We start from the raw sequence: 23,246 nt of genomic DNA, 5'->3' as shown, positions 1-23,246 counted from the left end.
GGTGTCCACCTGCTACCTCCCAATGCAAGCGGCCTGACTCACCCGCCCGCTCACTCCACAACTGTGACCAACCTCAAACCATTTTTTTAAAAAGGAAAAATATAAGAATATACAACACAACTATACTATACTATTCAGATATTCCATTCCTCAATACATTGCTGTGTGAACCATGTTTAGATTCAAAGATGGTAGAACTGTGAGAGAGGGAACCAGAAAAAGGGAAGTCTCAATGGAAAATTGAATGATTACTTGTATTGACTTCCGAAAATTTTCTCAGCTTCCCTTCTCCACCAACAGGTGGGGTTTTATGAAATTTTATGTTAGCTTCAGTCCAGTGGAGGAGCAGTTGCATGGGCGAGCCAATAAGAAGGTGTCCTCACACCTTCTTCCAGTCTTCCCACCCATCGTAGATGGCCCCTTCTGTCCCTGCATCCTTCAGGTCTCACTGAGCTGGAGAGACCCTGGTTCAATTCAGTGTCTCCAACCTGTGCTCCCCCTGAGGCACTGCCCCTAGTCTCTGGCTTTCCACAGGCTTGCCAGATCCAGACTAGGCCATGCCAACCTAGCTACAATCTGATGCACCTGGGCTTCAGCTTCCCCAGGCTCTGTCTTGCTGTAGTCCCAATATCTCAGTGACCCTTCAACTTGCAGGAGGACAACCAGGGATGAGCTCACACAAAGAAGTGACCCTGCAAAGAAGCAGCCAGATGGCAGAGACTAGCCTATCTAGCAGAAAGATCTCAGGTGCAACCAGACCTGCAGGTACTCCAATGTATCCCTAGCCTGTGGCCAGTGTCCCAAGATGGCAGTGACTGGGTGTATCCAAACCTGTTGGTACTGTGACAATGAACTTCCAGGAAACAGTGGGCAGCCGGTGATCCACTGGCAGTGTGCAGGTGATCTGCAGGTTAACAGCGAGCAATTGGCGCATGGATGTCAGGCATGGGTAGGTGAAAAGTGGGTGATAGGCAGGCAAGAGGTGAGCAGATGAGCAAATGGTGATAGATAGGTGGTGATAGATAGGCAATCTGCATTCAAAGGGTTACTGATCTCTGGAGACAAATGGGGTTAAGCAGCAGGGGAACATTGGGCATTGACTGATGCCTCACAGATAAACACTATTTTGTCTGCTTGAATTCTGAGTCATGGAGCAACAAGTGAATACAGCCTTCCTGTATTCCACCATTTTGGATCTCCACAAATGGCTTATTTTAATCTATCATTTTGCATCAAAGAAACAAGTTCAGGGCTAATATTAAATGGAGAAACTTTTCTCAATTGGAGAAAGAAAGTCAGATCCATGGGTTCATTAGTGCTTATTAAAAGAAAAAGTACTATGGTCACAAAGAAAAACATTTATGTAGGGAACATGACACACAACACTAATGCTGTGATATTTTTAAAAATTCCTATCTTCCCAGTCATCACATATGTAGTATGTTGGAGAATATTGACATTGTTTGGTAGGCCATTTTCAAAACTGCATACTCATTCAGAAAGTACAATAAAACACAAAAATATTTAATGATAATCTTGTAAATATTGTTACCTTTTCATATATGTGAAACTAAAGTATATTTTTGTGTCAATATTTTTAAAATTATTCAATGTACTAAATTGTCTTAAGTATTTTAAGACAGCTCTGTTGAAAACATAGAGACACCGAGTAGTTATTAAAGAAATCCATGTTGATATGATTAAACTGAGATTTTGAAACCCAGAAAATTAAATACCATCTGATTGTTGTAAATCAGATTATGAGTTTAGATAACATATTTGAAAAATTATTTAGTAAAGAAAAGGTTTTTGTTGTCAGTTCTCATCCATTTTTGGTTCTTGACTTGAATGAAACAGGGAAATTGTGATAATGTTAGATTTAAAGGCTTTTTAATTTTTTTTTTTAGTGTACATGGACACAATATATTTCTTTTATTTAAGTATTTCTATGTGGTGCTGAGGATTGAACCCAGTGGCTCAGGCTTACTAGGCAAGTGCTCTACCACTGAGTCAAACCACAGCCCCTTAAAGATTTTTCTTAATAAGACATATACTTGATCAAAGTTAGAAATTAGTGGCAGGACTCTATTGTGGAAAATTATATACTCCAGATTTTTCTGCACAGAAAAATATAGTGGGCTATTCCCTAAGGAAAACAGTTCTTTTCACCACTTCTCTATGAAGATCACATTTTGTCTTCTACACCTTTTGTCCACTTGGCCCTGTCAAGGTTTCCTTCTCCCCTCCATGAGCTCTTCTATCCAGTCTGTATTCATCTCTGTCCACATATCCCATGGAGATCAGCAGTTCTCAGGTGCCTGCTCACACCAAATAGGAATATCTCAGCCTGAAAATCTCCTCTCAGCTCTTTCCATGCCTCTTTTGGAAATGTTTGCTGTTTGCAGATTTTCACTATGTGTGACATTTTATGTATATGTAAGAGCTCCTGAGCAGAAACATTTGTTTCTCCAGATCTGAGTGGCACAGATTTAACTTCTGTGCAAGACATGCCTGTGGCTTCAAGAAAAGAAGATACATATGTTCATTTTAATGTGGACATTGAGATCCAGAAGCATATTGAAAAATTAACAAAGGTTTGTAGTCGTCAGTCACTGACTTCTTAAGGACATGGTCCTCATCTGGGTTTATGTAAATAGTATACTTAATACAGGATCATAGAGAAGTATGTCACATGATAATACATATTGACTTAATTGAAAGTCAAATCAAGATTACTTAAAAAATGGAATTAGCAATTGTATTATCTAATAATGTGATTAAACATTACTCAATAGTAAAATTTCATTGTGTTTTCTGAGAAAACAGCAACATTCTTCTCATACTGCAGAGTTAAGGGAAGCAAGTTCCTTAGTAATTAACTCAGGTTCCCTTAAGAACCTAATAATTACTTTCAGTTACAGAATCCTTCTTTTTCCTTTCACTAAGATGTTTTGGGTTAAACTATACTATAACTGGCTGTTAGTTTGTAAGAATATGGGAAAGGACAAGCTGGGTATGGTGGCACATTCCTATAATGCCAGCAACTCTGAAGACTGAGACAAGAGGATTCCAAGTTTAAGGACAGCTTTAGCAACTTAGCAAGCCTCTGCCTCAAAGTACAAAATAAGAAGGGCTGATGATGTGGCTCAATGGTAAAGTGCTCCTGAGTTCAATCACCATTTCCAAAAACAAAAGAAAAAGAATATGGGAAAGGAGAAAAGCAAATTTTTAAAGCAAGTTACACTTCCAAATTGCACAGTTTGTAGGATTAAATTCTTCCAGTTGCCTTTTGCCAAATGGGATACCAGTGTTGTCCAAAAAGACTTTAGAATCCTTTTATCACCTGAGATTGTTTCTGAAAATTTCCTTCTCTGCAGGAAGCTTCTCTGCATCTTCAGCTTTTAACAATATTTGATATTTTACTTCTCAGATCTGGTGATGCAACCTCCTTTGTTCCACCATTCGAATACCTACTTTTCACTGTTTCCTCCAGGACAGTGGTTCTCAGGTGGCACCCAGGACAGCAGTGGCAACACGCACCCCTGCAGGGTGTACAGTTTAAGTGTTGGGCTTTGGGGACAAAGAACTGTCTAAATTTCTCAGTATCACTTGATTATCGAGGAGGAATGGAACAGACTTGCCATTAGACCTTTCCTTCCAAAGCACCATCTTAATACAGAATTATGCAATTGTACGGATAAAATGGAAATAGTGATTTGAGTACTGAAGAGGGTGTTAGGAAACAGGTATCATTTTACAATTGAACCAACATGTGATTAATATTTGAATTCTAAAACACCCCCCAATATTGACTTCTGTATTTTTGTTTCAGGAGGAAAAGAAAGGATGCAAGCTAAATTTTTTTTTTTTTAATTTTTTAGGGACTCTAAAATTTCTAGTCTAATACAGGTGCTGGTTGAAACAATTTCTATAGGTATTGCTAATTCTTAAGTATCTTGTGTTTCTCTTGTGGTATTAAGTATTGTATATTCTTCAGTCATTTATGATCCTACTTGTGTGCATAACTTACATTCTTGAGTCAGTCTAGTTCAGGAAGTATTGCAATACATTTTAGAATTAGATGATATAGGGAAATGTCACTCAGACACAGTAGAAGAGTTTGGGGTGAGAGCCACAATAAGTTATCAACAATCATGTCATCAGACTGTGTTTGGCACAGGTTACTTTGTAAAATTATGCAAACCTTTGCCTGTTCATATGCTTGTGATCAGAGAAAAATGACACAAAAAATGTATGATCTCTGGCTTATGTAGTTTGTTTTAATTCCTTAGATGCAGTTATCTTCTTGGAATTCAAACACAACAAGCCTAAAAAATGGTTTACCAGCACCAAGTGTTTTGCCTTCATGGAGATGGATGAGATTAAACCTGGGTCAATTGTAATAGAACTGCAAGTGATATACATATAGGATTCATACTGTGTTAATGGTTACTAGTGCATGTTACTTCTTAGTACCTCTTATCCAGAATGTGACATTGGAGTAAATCAATCATCAAAGTACTTTAAACAATGAACTTTCTATTGTGGTTGCACTGACTTTAAAAGAAATAAATTGCAGTTATTGACCAAGAAACCACTTTATCAAACTTTGCACAAGAAATGATTCAGACATGAATAACCTGGAACTTGTGTGAATGTTACCACTCAGTAGAAACCTCATAGCTCTGTGTAGCATATTGACCCTTCAGGAGGCAGGAAGTGAGCCATAACATAGGCCAGTGAGTCCATTGCAAAGTTGTGCCAGAGAACTAAACTCCAGCATCACACTGTCATATAAGACTCCTTTGGATACAGGTTTATTGTAGATTTTGAAGCACATTTTTGCTTTTCTAGTACTCATGCAATTAATAGTGTTTTCCAATTTATCACTGTTCCTACTCTGCTTCCTGGAACAGTAGTGCTGTGGTAGGTATACTCATCTTCAAACTTAATACAGCAAAAAGAATGTGCTAGAGTTTACACATTTACTCACTTTTACTCCAATATGCTCTTTTTGTTTCAGTTAACTTCAAACTTTGAAATGGGTAGCATAGTACCAGATAATGTTTTGAAGGGAATTGGACTAGCTATGGTCTGCCTTATAGGCTGTTTCTTACAGGTAGCCAAAATTCACCCTGATCTGATAGTTCTGCTTAGAAACAGTGTGCCCTGGTTAGATCAGTATCTCATATGGGAGTGTTCCCCAGGTTGTAGCTGTAATGTTTTCCAGATAACCTTATTATTTTTCTGAAAGTGAGCATATTTTTATTCATGTTGATTAGTTGTTCTTCTACATCACATTTCTATTCTTTCCAATAATGATTCTAGGGTTAACATTAAAACCATCTCAGAATAATTGCAAATTTTTTCATGGGTTTATATGTCTTCTAAATCATGTCATCTAAAAATAAGTGGGTCAGATGTTAATGAGATACTGCAGGAATAACTGCTGTTTTTCTGACAGATTGTGAAACCTTAAAACCTGCATACATCATCTTTAAAGCGATGAGTATGCAAAATGTGGAAAGATATTCTTTTTTTAACATAGGTAGATAGTATTGCCATTTATTTCCTATTTAGATCTATTGACATTCATCCATATAAAATTATGTAGGTCCTTAGCCTATTATAATTTGACTATTTGCATTACTTTTGACTTCATGATGAGACACAAATAAAACTTTCATAGTACATGAGGTGGATATTTGATACACAGTACATTAAGATTTGTGAGGGGCTTTTGTGGGTTACATGTAGCACCCACATATTTTAACATTCACTATTTTAGATGAACAATGCATGAGGGCAATGGAGCATCAATAGTTGGCCTATTTTTCAACAAGTGTAAACCCGAGTCATACCATCCAATGTTTGCTTTCTGAAACAAGTAACAGTAGCCCTTGCACTTCAAGAGATCTAGTCTTTATATTCAGTTGTCTACTAGGTCAATTCTGTTTGCTAAATGAATGTTAATAAAAACTCTATAAGCCTGAAAGAATTCTCAAACAAATTTAGTCTTGTCTTTCATCTTGATTGGGATAATTTCAAATGCTAAAATAATTCTATCTACAATAGTTCTAGGAAATGAAGAGCTTGCCTTAATGAATGTTCATTCACTTGAAACTTTTGAGTTGTCAAATCTCCGGACAGTGAACTTCACAAGGGGCAAGAACCTCATCTTCTCCATGTCATGTAAACTTTCAAAGGTGCTTGGCAGCACTCTGAACCCTGTGGATTGCTCAGTACCTTTTCATTTGATGTTTATGAGGAGACCTAAAAAATACTCCCTTCAAACCTACTATTAATATGTAGCAAAACTGAAAAGCTGTTCTTTCTCTTTTCTTGTAGACCATAACACATGTATATCAAAGTCATAATTTATATGAAGAAGCATCTAGCATTCTTCACATAAGCATGGTTTAAATGAATGAATATATTTCATCAGAATTAAAGAAGCTTAAATTGAACATTATGAATAGCTTAGTTTTAATTCAGACCTGAATGAAATGACAAAGAAAAAAAAAAGATTGTCTTGAATCAGTTAATACAAAATACTCCATATCTTCCAAATTACTTAAATTCAGTTTCCAATATGGAAAAAAAATGAGCTGCTGGATAAAAACTACAACTATAGTAATAATGCATTCAGGCTAAAACACTACTGCTTCACCAATGAAATGATCTTAGCAACCAAACCCAGAAACAATGAGCTGGAGAGGAGTTCTGAAACACATCACTTTTGAGATATAAAAGCCTGATTGAATCAAGGGACATTATTCTCTACACCATCTGTATATGGCCAGCTAGTTTGGGCTTTACTACAGAAGCACTACACTCAGATGGATGTAAGGGGAATAATCTCAGAGGAAAATATTTTTCCTGCCATTGTCATACAAAAGACCCCATGGACAACATTTAGGTAAATGCAAAATGCATGACTCCTAAAACATCATTTACAAAAATAGGCAGCTGGTCAGATTTTCAAGCAGTGCTTCTCAAACTTGAATGACCATGAGTCCCTCAATGATCTGAAAAATGCTGCCGCTTGCCGCCAACCAGCGGGACAAATGACACGTACACTTCCGAAGTTCATGAAGCAGCTTCCGCTTTATTCGGATAACACCCTCAATATATAAGCAGTCTCATGCATATGCAATTGTAATCAGATATGTCCATCCAATCCTATTAAAGGTCAAGTGATCACAAGCTCAAGCATACATGTAAGATATATCTGTCCATGCGCTAAGCAGCTGAACTAATTATCAAACAGTCAATGGTAAACGCTTCCTGTTTTTCTCAAGGTGCATTCAGCATGCCCTTTGGCTCTCTGCCAGTCACCATCTTGGATGCATGTGGCATAACCCTGGGTCCTGGGTCTCACCTGCCACATTTCCCCCTTTCTGTTTGTAAAAGAGACCGTGCCTGTCTTAGGTTGTCCACGTCAGAGCAATGTCCTTATCCGTCATTGGACAATGAGGCTCTAGCCCTCATTTCCTGTCTTAGGTTGGTATGAGCTCCCCATGAATCTTACCCATCTTTGACTACCAGTTCAGCATATTTAACCAGACTTGGGGGGATGAGCCAGCATCAATTGCGACAAGAGCTTGGCGAATAATGGCTGTTTCTCTGTGCCGATGTGTACGCATTTTGTATAAACACTATACGCACAGAACAGATACAACACACAATAGACCTCCCCCGGACAAAAACCCAAACCATTCTTTTCCCCATTGAACAGCGGACTGGACAAATGTGGCCAATTGTTGTAAAAATAGGAGGATATAGAATAGAAGAGTTGGTAAGGGGTACAGGATAGGGCCACGTCTTCACTATCCCCCATAGTTCACGCGCGTCTCCTCCATTAACTTGGTGAGAAATCGCTAACACCATCAGCGGGAGAAGCCTCCTCATCTTCTTCCTGTTTTTGTGTCTCTGTTGAGGCCTTGACCAATCTCTCCAGGACCCAAATTGGCGATTGTGCATCCTGTGGGAAAACACAAACAGATCCTCGGGTCCAGATTAATACCAGATCTGGGTCTTTCCATTGTCCCGATAGAATGTCCTTCCAGAGCACTTGAGATAGATGTTTTTTATTAGGCTGTGAATGATGGTCAACCACTGATTGACCCTCAGAATCAAGATTAAAAAATTTAAGATGAACAAGGCAACAGATAATTTGTCTTTTGAGGATCTGTATGATGCCCCTATTCCCCTTTTTGTTTATAAAGCATGTTTTTAAGTGTTAAATGGTCATGCTCAACAATGCTTTGTCCAATAGGATTATAGGGAATTCCTGTGACATGTTGAATACCAAAGGTGGAAAAAAATTGTTTAAAGGCCTGGGACGTATATCCAGGACCATTATCTGTTTTAATTTGTTTGGGAACCCCTAGGATGGAGAGAGAATATAAACAGTGTGTTATTACATCTTTGGTTTTTTCTCCAGCATGAGTAGAGGCCATAATAAATCCTGAAAAGGTAACTATTGACACATGGATGAATTGTAATTTTCCAAATTCTTAATAATGAGTTACATCCATTTGCCAAATATGATTGGGCTGAAGCCCTTTTGGATTTACTCCTAACAAGGGGTTAGGAATAAGTGTAACACATTTAGCACAAGACTTGACTATGTCCCAAGCTGTTGCCTTAGTAATCTGATAGTGTAAACAGAGTAGAAGCATTTACGTGAAATTTGGAATGAAAAGTTTTTACATTTTCAAGCGTATTAAAGATGTGTGAGTCTCTGGTGGTCATGTCTGTTAAATCATTGTGTAAACTTAGAGGACCTGGAAGGCCAGTATAAGCCTGAACATGCCCAATAAAAAAAGGGCTTTTTCTTTCCCAAATAAGTTTTTGAAAAGATTGTAAATACTTAGTGATGGTGGAAGTGAGGGAGAGCAGACCAGTTAATTCTAAATTTCGAATAGCATTAACACCATATTTGCTATCAGAGAATAGGTTGAAGGGCTCATGGTGGGTTCTGAATACTTCTATAGCTACTAATAGTTCTGTTTGTTGTGCAGATAGAGTATTAAACACCAATATTTTTGTAACATTATCTATAGTAATAGCACCCATACCATTTTTTGATCCATCAGTAAATATAAGGGTAGCTCCTATAATAGGTTCTTTTTAGGTGACTTTAGGGAAAATTATAGGATGTTGACTTCAAATTTGGAGAAGAGGATCAGATGTCAAATGATTGTTAAATACAGCAGAAGTACTAGTAAAGACTATAGCCCATGAATTTGAATTATTAATAAGATATTATATCTGCTCAGTAGTATATGGAGTAGTTATTGTTGAGGGATGTGATCCAAAGGTGGAAAGGGATACTTTTAACACCTTAAGGATTAATTCTGCCACAGATTCAGTAAACAAGGATAAGACCTTGTTAGGGGCATAATTCATGTGAACCCATAGAATAGGACCCTTTTGCCAAAACACTCCTGTGGCTAACTTATTTGTGGCCGAGACAATAAATGATAAAGGCTTAGCTAGGTCAATATGATCAAGATGAACCTTTTCCATAGATGTTTCAACAAGCTTGAGAGCTGTTCGAGCCTTAGGGCCGCTTAGAAAGGGGGTGTGATTCACCCTTAAGAATATCAAACAGGGGGCCCAAACTTGAGGTGGGTAAGTGAAGGTAAGGTCTAATCCAATTAATATCACCCAAAAGTTTTTGAAAATCATTTAAAGTTCTAAGTTTGTCCACCCAAACAGTAATTTTTATGGGTTTAACCATAGTTGCATTTATGATAGATCCCAGGAAGTTTTTGGTGTCTGTCATTTGTACTTTATCAATGGCAATATGTAAGCCCCATCTTTCCAGTGACTTTAGTAAGGAATTATAACATTGTTCTAAGACAGGTCTTTCCTTATGAGCTAGCAAAATATCATCCATATAATGATAGATTAAAAGTTGAGGGTTTGGTAGGCTTATGGGTTCGATAGCCTTGCCTACATATATTTGACACATAGTGGGGCTATTGGCCATGCCTTGTGGGAGGACTATCCATTCATATCCTTTATTAGGAGAGCTATTATTAAGTGAGGTCACAGTAAAAGTGAACCTTTTGGTGTCTGATGGATGTAACAGAATGGAAAAGAAGCAATCTTTTATGTCAATTACAATGGAGGGCCAATTAACTGGGATAGTCGATAAAGTAGGTAATCCTAATTGAATATGTCCCATGGGCTCCATTATAGAATTTACTGCTCTTAGGTCATGTAATAGCCTCCATTTTCCTGATTTCTTTTTTATTATGAATATTGGTGTGTTGAAAGGAGAGGTGGATGGTTTGATGTGTCCGGCCTCTAGTTGTTCTTTAACGAATTGCTGGGCCGCTTCTAATTTGTCTTTTGAGAGGGGTCACTGAGGGACCCAGACAGGTTTATCAGATTTCCATGCTATTTCAATTGCTTCAGTGGCCCCTAATGAAAATCCAATCCCTTTTTATCTTGTTTGGAGTAACTAAAATGTCGGAAGTAGGTCCTTTACTATTTTTCCCAAGAACTTTTCCCCATATGTGTCCTTGGGCTAACATCATTTGATTAGCTTTTAGATTACTGTATGGGATCTTGGATGTGAGATGTAAATCCACCTGTTCCATGATATCTCTCCCCCACAAGTTTATCGGGAGATGTTCAAGGACGTAAGGTTGGACAGTACCACTATAACCTTCCTCATCATTCCATTTTAATATGGCTGCACTCTTATTAGGATTGGAAGCGATACCCAATTCCCTTAAAGTCTGATCTGACTGTTGAAGTGGCCAGGCTTTGGGCCATTCTGTAATTCTGATAATACTTGTGTCAGCCCCAGTATATAATAAGCCCTCAAAACTTTTGCCTTCTATCACTAACTTTGTCATAGATCTATCTTTTAAATCCAATGTTAACATGACCACATTTTGGCCAGTAGAACCTAATCCTTTATTTCCCCTAATAATATTCTTTGATGGATATTGATCATGGCAGCTGAGTAAGACCTACAATTGTGCTATGCGATCACCCTGAGCTATTATTGCTACACTTCTTGGTGAAGAAGCAAGAATTTTTATTTCTCCTGTAAAATCAGGGTCTATAACTCCAGGGACAAAATTTAATCCTCTTAAAGCAGAATAACTCCTCCCCAGAACTAGTCCCACTGTTCCTTTAGGTAATGGGCCGACAACCGAAGTTGGTATTGGTTGTACTCCCATCTCTGGAGTTAATACTGCTCTGGCGGAGGCACAGAGGTCTGAATATCTACTTTCTCTTTCAGAAGCTCAACTTGATTGATCTTCTTTTATAGTTTCTAATATCTTTTCCTCTTCTCTTCACTGTTCTTGAAATTTCGGTTTTTTTGGAAGTCCGACAGAAATGAACTAATGTCCATATCGCCACAACAACAGTGAACAGAAACCAAACAAGAAAAGGTAATACAAATAACACCTTACACATATTCATTTACTACAGGACGTCCTTTGCTGTCTCTTAGGACAGCCTTCCATTACGCTCCCTCACTAGGGGAACCTTACATTATGCTCCCTCACTAGGGGGAACCTTCCATTAAACCCTAAGGCTTGACTGCTAGTTGACTGTGCTAGTAAAAAATTTTCTTCTTTATTAATTACCTGAGCGCTCACTGCTCCCTGTACGGGCCACCACTTGCCGTTTGCCACCAACCAGCAGGATAAACGACACATACACTTCCGAAGTCATGAAGCAGCTTCCGCTTTATTCGGATAACACCCTCAATATATAAGCAGTCTCATGCATAAGCAATTGTAATCAGATATGTCCATCCAATCCTATTAAAGGTCAAGTGATCACAAACTCAAGCATACATGTAAGATATATCTGACCACACGCTAAGCAGCTAAACTAATTATCACACAGCCAATGGTAAACACTTCCTGTTTTTTTCAAGGTGCATTAAGCATGCCCTTTGACTCTCTGACAGTCGCCATCTTGGATGCATGTGGCAAAACCCTGGGCCCCGGGTCTCGCCCGCCATAAGATGCCAATTTGGATTCTGTACATCTGCACTTGGACCTGATTTTGCATCTCTAACAACCTTATAAGCACAATGCTGTTACTGCTACTAATTGGACTCGAGAGAGCACATGCACAAGGACAACCTGGGAAACTGTTCTGGTACTCAAACTACTATATGTACTTCATGTGACTGATTAGGTACAGTGCCAACTTCTCAAAATCAGTCACCCACCTCATATTAACAATCCATTTACCATTTCTCCCTCCATGCATTTTTAATGAAATGTTTCTGTTGTGAACATTATTTCATTGATGTAATGATAATTTTGCTTTGACCAAAAACATTTCTTCTGTGGAGAGATTTTGTCCTTCTCTCTTTCTCTTGCTTTGGGAATAAATGAGCTCTTAATTAATGAAATTGCTCTAGAATTACACAAACTGTGAGCTGGCCATCATATCACATTTTCAATGATGATTTAAAATGATATATCTCCTTGTCTATGACAGGAATAATGGTTTCCTATGCTAGCTTCCTATGTCATTTATGCAGATTCCATTCTATAAAACCAGTGAAGGAATTGTCACTCAATAGGAGGCAGGTGGCACAAGTGGATATCGTTGGACTCAGATAACAATATTTCAAAATATGACACATTGGTATGCTGAATAGTTTGAAAAAAATGGGGTTCAGAAGCAAGACCTTTTTGATCTTCTCTTGTTCTTCTGTCTCCTGGTCTTCTTTCTCCCCCAAGGCAGGCCATAGAAACTAACCCCCCGCAAAGCCAGCCATAAAACCTAGAAATATTATTCTAACTTCCTCCTCCCTTTTGGTTAGAAACTGGCCATATGAAAATTCTTTATGGCCTCAGAGAGGCCAAGAAGAATCCAAACAGACAGTTATTGCTTAGTCTTTCCTACTCAGTCTATCACCATTATATTCTTTATGTTCAATCATATCTCTGCATGTCTGTGCATTCTTTACGGAATCTAGGCATAATAAATAGACCATTTTCTCTGAGTATTTGGAGCTTAATTTCCAGAGGCTTTGGAGTCACATAAAATTTTGATTAAATACTTATGTTATGCCTTTCTATTGATAGACTGTCTTTTGTTATAGGAGTGTTGGCCCTGACCTTACAATGGACAAAGATGGGTGCCATACCCTGTCCAAGTCTTCGTCAAGTTACCTACTAAAGTAGGGACTGATTGCTTTGTTCTTTGAGTAAAAACTCTCTTTCTCTGGAGGTATGGTAATTGTAACTTTCAAGTTAATTTTAGCTTTCTAAAAAGCCTACTTCTACAGGGAACTGGAATGTTAGCTCAAAACACAGCTCTGTGTTCTAATATTTCTCATCCCAAATAATCCCATGCAATACTCCTGAAGTTATCCAGCTTCAATGTGAAGCTTAAACTGAAATGGGAAATGCCATAAACATACTCTGTCTACTAAGACATTCTAGTGTGATTTTGAAGCCTGAGCTGGTGAGATTATTTTGGATATAGTTTAGCTTCTGAGTAAGGGGTGTTACAACAAAAACAGCATCTTTGTAAGGTCAGATCTAAACTTAAACTGCCTAGTTAAAGGAATACAATTTTTCATTTTTCTTTAAATAAGGAGACTCCATAGACCTTGATAACTATTTTAGTTTTTTATGTTCTTTTTAGTTAGCAAATTGTCCTTAAATTGAAACTAAATTCTTCTTGCTGCAATATAAGCCCATCTTCTTTTTTCTCTCTCTCTTATTTTAAACAACAGCAAAACCCTACTTATCCAGTAGCAATTAGCCTGAACTAATTTTCAACATCTCCTGAGAGGTGCTCATTTTCCAGAGATTTGGGTGGGATTCTAGGCAGTGTAAAAGAGCCAGGAGGAGTGGGAGTGTGGCCCACAATTTGTCTTTACAAGCTGAATGTAGAGATAAAGAGAACTATTACATAATTGTAAGAAATATACAAAAACAAGTCCTTCCTTTACACTTTGCTATTTCTTAAACTATTTGTTGAATTACAGTGGCTTTATAGCTTAATTAAAAAATTTAAGTCACTGAAGCATTTAAAGCTAGGTATTGTCTTGGTCCATCTTAACTTCACTTCAATTTATACATGAAGACAGCCAGGCAAACACAGAGGTTAACTGATGAACAGTTTAGGATTAACTCAGGGTTGTCCACACTGCATGTGTAAAAGAAATGTTTGGGCCTTGCCTGCCTCTTGGGAAGTAATCTATATGCCCTCGGAATGCCCTGTTTATGAGAGTATCTTTGTATACTTGTGGAATTTGGGGCACCATTTGATTGTCTTTGCTAACAATGTGATTTATGGCAGGAGCCTTGGGTTATGTACTATCAACTTGACCTCTGACAAGGTTGGAGACTAAGGTCAGCCACCTGGTTAGTCAACAATGCCTGTCTGTCTGATCCTCAATAAAAACCTTGAAGGAGGAGGCTCAGGTGAAGTTCCCTGGCTATCAATACTCCCTGAGGGTTGTCACACATCCTTGCTGGGAGAAATAAATGGTGCTCATATGAGTAACAAGGTTCAGAGGACAACTGAAACTTGCTCCTGGTATCTTCTACTCTTCTCTATGCTCCTTCTTTTTTTTTTTCTTTTTACTGCTGATTTTATTAAGTGTAAATAGGAGTATAACAGCTTTGCTGAGTGTCGGGGTACTGCAGACCCCACCCTAGCCTGGAACTGAGCCGGGGCGACCTGGTTTGCAAAGCCTGGCACTGAACCGGGGCTCCTGGTTTGCAACATCAAGGACTCCAGTGTGGCACCTGGCACTGAGCCAGGGCGGCCTGGTTTGCAACAAACAGCTGACAAGGACTTCAGTGTGGCACCTGGCACTGAGCCGGGGCGGCCTGGTTTGCAACAAACAGCTGACACTGCTTAAGGAAATCGTTCTGATTGGATGAGGTGACTCGTGCTCGCTGCGTGCTCTCTTGATACCCCTATTGTATTATATTGTAATCATGCTCTCCCCACATGCTCTGTAACCTGATTGGCTCATGATTCATATATAAGGACCGTGACTTCCTTGTTAAAGGAGAAGGAGAAAAGAGGAGAAAGAAGAATGAAGAACAATGAGGAAGAACAATAAAGAGCTCTGACCAACAACCAGTTTGTCGTGTCTCTCTCTGTGGGCAGAGGGAACGCGATAAGTGGTGCCGAAACCCGGGAACGAACCAGGGACCACCCGGGAAGACAACAAACCAGCAGCAACTACCTAGGTAAGTTTTAGAGATTAATGTTAACCAGTTTGTCTATTGTAAATATAAAAATAGGAGTGATAAAGGCAGCTTTAAAGTTCGCGGTAAAGCGACTATCAGGACACACGGAAGGTGGTCCGGGGACACGCGGAATGCTGTCCGGTTAAAGTTCACGGTAAAGCGACTATCAGGACACGCGGAAAGCGGTCCGGTTAAAGTGAAAGTATCGCAGTAAAGCGACTATATCGCGGTAAAGCGACTATATCGCGGTAAAGCGACTATATCGCGGTAAAGCGACTATCAGGACTCATGGAAGGTGGTCCGGGGACACGCGGAAAGCGGTCCGGCTAAAGTGAAAGTAGGCACACGGAAGGCGGCCGCTATAGCTAAAGAATGGGTTCAGAAATGTCCAGAGTTCGCATGGAGGGGCCTCTAAGAGCTCTATTGAAAATAAATGGAATGCCTTTGAAGGCCTCCTCAGCGAGGAGATTCTTACATACAGTAGAGACTATAGCTCCTTGGTTTATGGATGAAGGGTTATTAAATGCCCCACAGTGGGAACAATTGGGTGAAGACTTACACAAAGCCCATCAACAGGGAACATTGCCCACTGGCATTATGGCTATATGGGCTCTCGTAAAAAGTTGTTTGACCTCACAAAAGGAGAAATTTCAACCCCCTCTAAATGAAGGAAATAACATTTTGGAGGAAGTGAAAGAACAAAGATCGTTGTGTTCCTTTCCTCCCCTTAAATCTGACCAAAGCGAGTCAGAAGAGGAACTATCAGATGAGGAACTTGAACGAAGGGTCAAAGATATGCAATTGATGCCACCTGGTGGTAGGAAACTATATCCATCCCTTAAAAACTTAGAAGAAAACATGCAAAAATCCTCTAGTGGCCCATTTACACGATTGATTCCGCCACCTTATGGCTCCAATACACAGTTAAATCCCTCAGGACCTAAAGCACCACTTCCTGAGTATAATTTAAATTGCCCAGTGAACCCCCCAATACAATCCTGGAGGGAATGTGAGCCCAATACAAGTTCTTGTTTTCCTGTGTTTGAAAACCCACAAAATCAGTGGTATCACCAACCATGGGATTTTAAATTTATTAAGCAACTAAAAGAAGCAGCTGGTACTTATGGCCCTCAAGCTGCATTCACCATGTCACTTGTAGAAACTATTTCATCTTTAAATTTGATCCCTAGAGATTGGGAGAATTTAGCTAGGGCTACTTTGACTGGTGGACAGTATTTAATGTGGAAAACAACTTGCCATGAGATTTGTTTAGACACAGCTAGAAGGAATGCAGCAGCGGGCAATCCTGCATGGAATGTAGATATGCTTCTGAGGCAGGGTAGATTTGCCAATCAGCAAACAGGCTTTCCATTAGAGGTTTATGAACAAATTAATAAGATCTGCATTGCTGCCTGAAAAGCACTTCCTAACAAAGGAGAAGTGCGAGGTAACTTAACAAAAATTGTCCAAGGCCCCACAGAAGCTTTTTCAGATTTCGTGGCTAGAATGGTAGATGCAGCAGGAAAGATCTTCGAGGATGCTGATGTAGCTATGCCTTTAATTAAACAATTAGTATATGAACAATGTACAAGAGAATGCAGAAATGCTATTAGTCCATTTAAAAGCAAAGACATAGAGGCATGGATGAAAGCTTGTAGAGAAATAGGTGGCCCATTAACAAATGCAGGCTTAACCACTGCCTTCCTTCACATGGAAGGATTATTAAAGGCTTTATTAAAGGCTAATGGGGCACCTTTAGAGGTTTCCTCAGCTAGGAAGTTTTTAAAAACTGTAGAAAATAAAACCCCTCGGTTTTTAGATAAGGGCTTGTTGGATCAAGAGAAACTATCACAAGAGACAGAAAAAGGCCCCCCCCCTCCTGATCCCTTCCACGCAACTCCATGTCCAACTAGGGAGGGAACACCCATGTCCTTGAAGCAGTCCTCCCCCTAGGCAGAGAGCTCAGCAGCTCCATTCCTCAAAAGTAGTAAGAAATAATATTTTGTGATTTTCTGCGTTCAAACCTAACCTGATTTCTCAACCAGGAAGAAAAAGGGTTAAAAAGTCCTGGGTGATCCTCCCTCCCCCTTGCCTGGCCTTACTGAAGCCTGCATTGGAATGTAGGCTGCAGCAGTCTCAGCGGGAAAGGGAGGTAACCTGAAGATAAGAAAAAAAAGAAAGAAGAAAGGGTGTCTGTTTTAAACTTCCAGGTTGCTACACAAAACTAACTCATTTTCCAGGATTCTTGTTTTGTTTTGTTTTTCTTTAATGCTGTATTTTTGAGCTCATAATTTTGATCCAGCATACCTAGGTTAATGATTTTTTTTCTTTTTGATCAGTTCTATTTTTTATTCAACTAGAGTTTTTAAATATGTTACATTACAATGGAGATTTACCTATAAAGTTACAAGGCCTTTGATTTTGTGTTATTTGTATGTCGTGCTGTCTGGTGTCATGTTTTGTCTGTATCAAAACTGAGCGCTCCTAAAATTAAAATTTAAAAATGGATCCAAATACTTTTAATTCGCATGATTTAAAAAGGTTCAATTTAAATTGAGTAAACTAATAAAAGTGAAATGTCTTTAAAAATAACTTGCAAGTCTCTAGGTGGTCAAACTAATGGAATGTTAATGTTAAACAATGTCTAATATCAATTGTTTCTAGGACTTTTCTTCAACAGGAAAGAGACAGCAAATACTGTTCAGGACACTTGTCTAATATCTTGACTAAAAACAAGGTTACTAAAAGTTATGTCTTAACAAGCACAATTCTATATACAAAGGATTCTAAAGGTTTCAACTGTGTTTCAGTTAGAGTACTATAAACAACAAAGTATTTTATCTTGTTAAAATGGTGTAATTTATCTAAATTCAAAAATTTCATAAAAGTTGTTTCAGAATGTGAACAAAAAGGGGTCAACAAATAGGAAAGAGAAAATAAAAGGGTCTGGGTATGAGAATATATTTAGTAAAAGGAAAAAGGAAATGTTTCTGGGTAAAAAAGTGCTTGTGTGATGAAATGCATAAGGGTCTAAATAGGTGCTAAGAAAGTCTGTGTAAGTAAAGGGCAAGTTTCAACAAGTTTGTGTAAAACTAAGTTGGTTGTATGTATGTGAAACAGCTAAAGCTATTTAAGGTTTTTCCTAAGGTGAAATACTAATGTTCTAATATAAGCCAAAGTTTAATCTATATGGTAAAATGACATGGTAAAATAACAAGGATTTCTTAGAAACACTAATTTACTCTTAACTTTGTGTCTATTAAGTTTTATTCTTTAAAACAATTAGTCTTAAAAATTGGGGTTTATACAATTATGGTTAAACAACTGTTAAGAGTATTGTACTGTGTTACAGAGTCTACATTTTTCTTAAAAAAACTAAATTTGGTAAGAAAAAAGTGTCAAGGTAATTGTAAAATGGTTTCTAGTTGTATATTAAATGTGTTCATATTTTCCAAGTATACAAGTTTTAAAGCAGGGTATTTATGAAGCTGCTATTCTCCAAACTTCTCTCTCAATGTTGGAATGCTTCTAGGTTCTCACGAGCAGTCTTAATGCCTATTCCTACCTTCCTACCAGTCCCAGTCTCTGTTACAAATACAGAACTACCAGTACTATTATCAAGAAACAAAAGAGATTTTAGCATCACAACAGCTGTGATCACTGCCATTGCAGCCTCTGCAGCAGCAGCCACAACCGCAGCAGCCACATTGACAACTACAATACAGACAACAACTACAGTTAATCATTTGGCAGAAAACACTGCCACTGCCTTACAAACTCAAGAGACTCTAAATGGTCATTTAAAGCTGGAATTCTGCTGGTTAACCAACGGGTGGACCTACTGCAAAAACAAGTGGACATTTTACAAGAACTTTTGGGACTTGGGTGTATTTACTCTCTAAGAGCAGTTTGTGTTACCCCTATCACTTTTTATAATGATAGCCAAGCAGCTATGTTGTCTAGAAATCTTTCTCACTATCTTACTTGTACTTGGTCATATGGGTTTGACAATTTAACCTCTCAACTAAGAGCTAAAATTGAGAGTCAATACCACCAGGGTAAATGTGGCACCTGTATCTGAAATGGTCAAATGGTTCTCTACTGCTCTAGGTTTTGTAAAACAATGGGCAAACCTTGGCTCCCTAGAACTAATATTTTAGGTGTTTTATATCTCATTCGCTTAATTTATCAATTACGAGCCACCCAACAGAGAGATCAAATCATCCTTCAACAAGTCCTGACTGCCATTGAGGCTAAAGGCTTCCCCCCATATATGGCAAATATGCTAGACCGGTAGTCAACGATGGGTAATGAAGGAGGTGGCCATGTACCAACCTAAGACAGAAGCTGTAGCATGCTCTACAGTCTTTGATGACGGGTAAGGACATGTGCTGGACCCCTCAACCTAAGACAGGCATGGTCTCAAGTCTTTTCTTTTAATAAAAGAAAGGGGGAGCTGTCAGGGTACTGCAGACCCCACCCTAGCCTGGAACTGAGCCGGGGCGACCTGGTTTGCAAAGCCTGGCACTGAACCGGGGCTCCTGGTTTGCAACATCAAGGACTCCAGTGTGGCACCTGGCACTGAGCCAGGGCGGCCTGGTTTGCAACAAACAGCTGACAAGGACTTCAGTGTGGCACCTGGCACTGAGCCGGGGTGGCCTGGTTTGCAACAAACAGCTGACACTGCTTAAGGAAATCGTTCTGATTGGATGAGGTGACTCGTGCTCACTGCGTGCTCTCTTGATACCCCTATTGTATTATATTGTAATCATGCTCTCCCCACATGCTCTGTAACCTGATTGGCTCATGATTCATATATAAGGACCATGACTTCCTTGTTAAAGGAGAAGGAGAAAAGAGGAGAAAGAAGAATGAAGAACAATGAGGAAGAACAATAAAGAGCTCTGACCAACAACCAGTTTGTCGTGTCTCTCTCTGCGGGCAGAGGGAACGCGATAGCTGAGTCCTCCAAGTGAATCACTGAAGCTGTGGATGGTCTTAGGGAATCCAGAACCCAAGTTGACTTTTCCAACTTCAGTTATTCAGAGGCTGAATCAGAAGAAAATCAACCTTCTCATTCATTTTTGCAACTCTACTTAGCTACTCAATTGCTCCTTAATTTATATGTGCATAAGGACAACCATCAAATGTATAGAGTCTGCTAAGCAGGACCTAGAACAGCTCTCCTTAAGAACAAACACTGTGATTATCTTCTTACATGATTTTGATCCTGAAATTCTGTTTTCAGCTATTTTTTCTCAGATTATAAAATGTATCTCTTTTTAACTTGCCATTATGAAGCCCTCTGCATTGTGGCCCTGTACTTCCTATCTTCCCTCTGATTTGATATGTTGTCCAGAAGAGAAATCTGTCATGCATTTTCATAATCACCTCTCTTTCTCCAACCACCCACAGACAATTATATGCCCAATATTCTTTTATGTGTTAAATGAATCAATGCACAAATGAATGAGTAACTGCTAAGAGAATGAATGTTGGTAACATAGAAAATCCTTCAAGTTCAAGTTATAATCAAATATTTTCCAGACTCTCTAAGGACCAAATAAAGGGGGAAATATCATTAAATAACTGAAATAAAGGTCTCCAGGGACTTAGCATTAGAGATTTTAAAAACTCTGTATATTCAAAGCACTTTTGTGAATAAAATATATTTTATATCATACTTTCCAAAATACAATAAATTCAGTGCTTTTAAAAAAACTCTCATATGCATCTTTCAAAATGAAGCTGTCTCAACTATTCTCAGCTTCACTGATTCTCTGTGTAAAACCATATGAAGTAACAATGGTCACCCTTGCAGGCAAAGGTAGTAAATGTACCAGAGAAGTTGTGTTAGTTAGCTTTTCATGATTGTGACAAAATATCTCAGAAAAACAACTTAAGGGAGGAAAGATTTGTTTTGACTCATGGTTTCAAAGGTTTCTGTCCATGGTGGCAGGCTCCATTGTTTCTGTGCCTGTGGTGAGGCAGTACATCATGGAGAAAGAATGTGGCAGAGCAAAGTTTTCACCTTGGAAGCAGAGAGAAGAAGAGAAGAAAGCACTGGCGACTATGTGTACACTTGCAGGGCACACTCCCAGTGCCCTTCTTCCAATTAGAGCCCACCTCCTACAGCTTCCACCACTTCTCAATAGTGCCATCAAATTATGAATTCATGAATGGATTAATCCATTGTTGAGTTCAGAGTCCTCATGATCCAATCGGTTCTCTAGAGCCCACCCAATAGCACCACCTCTAAACACTGCTGCACTATGGATCAAGCTTTTGTAAAGCATTCCAGAAACAAACTAACAGCATCCATTTCTGAGACCTGGGATCACTCCAGCAATCCAGTCAGGACAAGAGAAATACACTGTTTATACTGCTTTCTCTAACTCCAGAACACTTGGAGTTATATGCCAAGAGGAAGAAACTTCAGTGTCATAGAAATAAATTCTCACTCAGGGACAATATCAAAAGAAAGAGGGATGGGGGAAAGTCTGTAGGTGGTGAGAGATAGGAATGCAAAGAGTTGTATGGATTCACCAGCATGTTAAAAATACAGAAGTTAATTAAGTTATCTATTGATCATCAAAATGTAAATATTCCCAAGGATTGGAGATGGTGAAAGGGGATGACATTTCCAAGCAGTCAGTCCATGTACATATCAGAAAGAAATTCACAGATAAAAAGCACTATACCAAGTACAGATACTGCACTACTGAATATTCTTACATATCAATTTATTGCCTCTTCATTCAAGCTCCCCCTTGATGCCTAATTTGTGAAAACAGATCTGGGTTTTGTAGACATTTCCCATGTCAGATGGCAGGATGCTAAATTACATCAGTAGAGGGCACTGGAGAGACATTCAGGAAGGAGTCCCTGTGGGTCAAGCATGTTTATCAGCAGGTTCTTGAAGTCTATGATGCTTCTCCAGCATGAGTCCCTTTTCCAGCACTTGCCTCTTGTGAATCCAACCCCAGACTCCTGGAATGCAGGCAGCTTCTCCAGGATCTGGTTCTTCCAGTATGAGCAGCTTCTCCTGACCCCTGCAGTGTGTGCCAATCAGCAGCACCCACCAGCCAGGAGCTTCCCCCTGAAACACACCCAGGGGAGTTCTGTGGCAGAGTGGCTCTAATGGGACACCTCCTATGAAAAGCTTTATCCAGCATCCTTGAAGGGTGAAATTATGGCAGGTTGTCCTGGTGCAGTACCAGAGAAACTTCTCTGTCACTCACTGACCCGAAGTCAGTTCTCCAACTAACCTAGGAGTTGAAAGGTCTCCTTGGATACTCTTTCTCAATACTAGAGGTAGTGACTGTTCTATCTACTCTTCCTGTATTCTTTGGAGTCCTTACTAATCAATCTATTGATATACCAATCCTATAGTTGCTAATTCTTTATAATTAAACTTTCTCTGTCCAAATTACTTTGTGGTTTTGTGTCCTGATTGACCCTGACTGATGCTTCTGGTTTCTATGAGTCATTGCAAAGTAATTTATCAGGTAATTGGTGCCTGGATAATTGCTTTTTCCCCATTGAAATATAGTAGCATGTAAACTGTAAAGAAAAGAAATTCTCTCCTCCTGCATGTAAGAATGAAGAAAATTTCCCTTCTGCCTTTTGAAGGTTTGCTGAAAAGGACTAAAAATAGACAGATCAACAGGAGAAAACACATAAAAATTAAAGTGTCTGGGTGCATCACAGAACAGTGAGTACCCACTAGCCCAATAAGACTCAGAAACTTTCTACACTTCTTCAAAGGAGTGTGGGAAACTGAGGGGGATATAAATAATTTTGAGAAGTAATAAATGATTATCAGGGAATTGAATGGGCCCAAAGAATGAACAATAGATTATTAATGAATCTGTCTGGATAATGAAGGGCCTGAAGATAAGAAAATAACTTGTGACAAAGTCTGTTTGGGTGTGGTGACATTCCTCAATCTTCAGTCCTAAGGTATGAGTTTAATCTTACCTGGCCAATGGAACCTCAGGAGAGAATCAAAGGTAATTGTGTTCCTTTTAG

The 23,246-nt window shown here is 39.0% G+C and overlaps 1 pseudogene; it reads left to right on the top strand.

Moving 5' to 3' along the window:
* The first annotated feature begins 805 nt into the window (after nt 1-805).
* The window catches only part of LOC124961401 (endosome-associated-trafficking regulator 1-like), a 70,533-nt pseudogene continuing 48,092 nt past the window's right edge, over nt 806-23,246 (top strand).

This window comes from Sciurus carolinensis, chromosome 12 (assembly GCF_902686445.1).
Source record: "Sciurus carolinensis chromosome 12, mSciCar1.2, whole genome shotgun sequence".
Taxonomy (NCBI): domain Eukaryota; kingdom Metazoa; phylum Chordata; class Mammalia; order Rodentia; family Sciuridae; genus Sciurus; species Sciurus carolinensis.
Note: the sequence above shows the minus strand (reverse complement) of the source record. Positions and strands in the feature narration are given on the sequence as shown.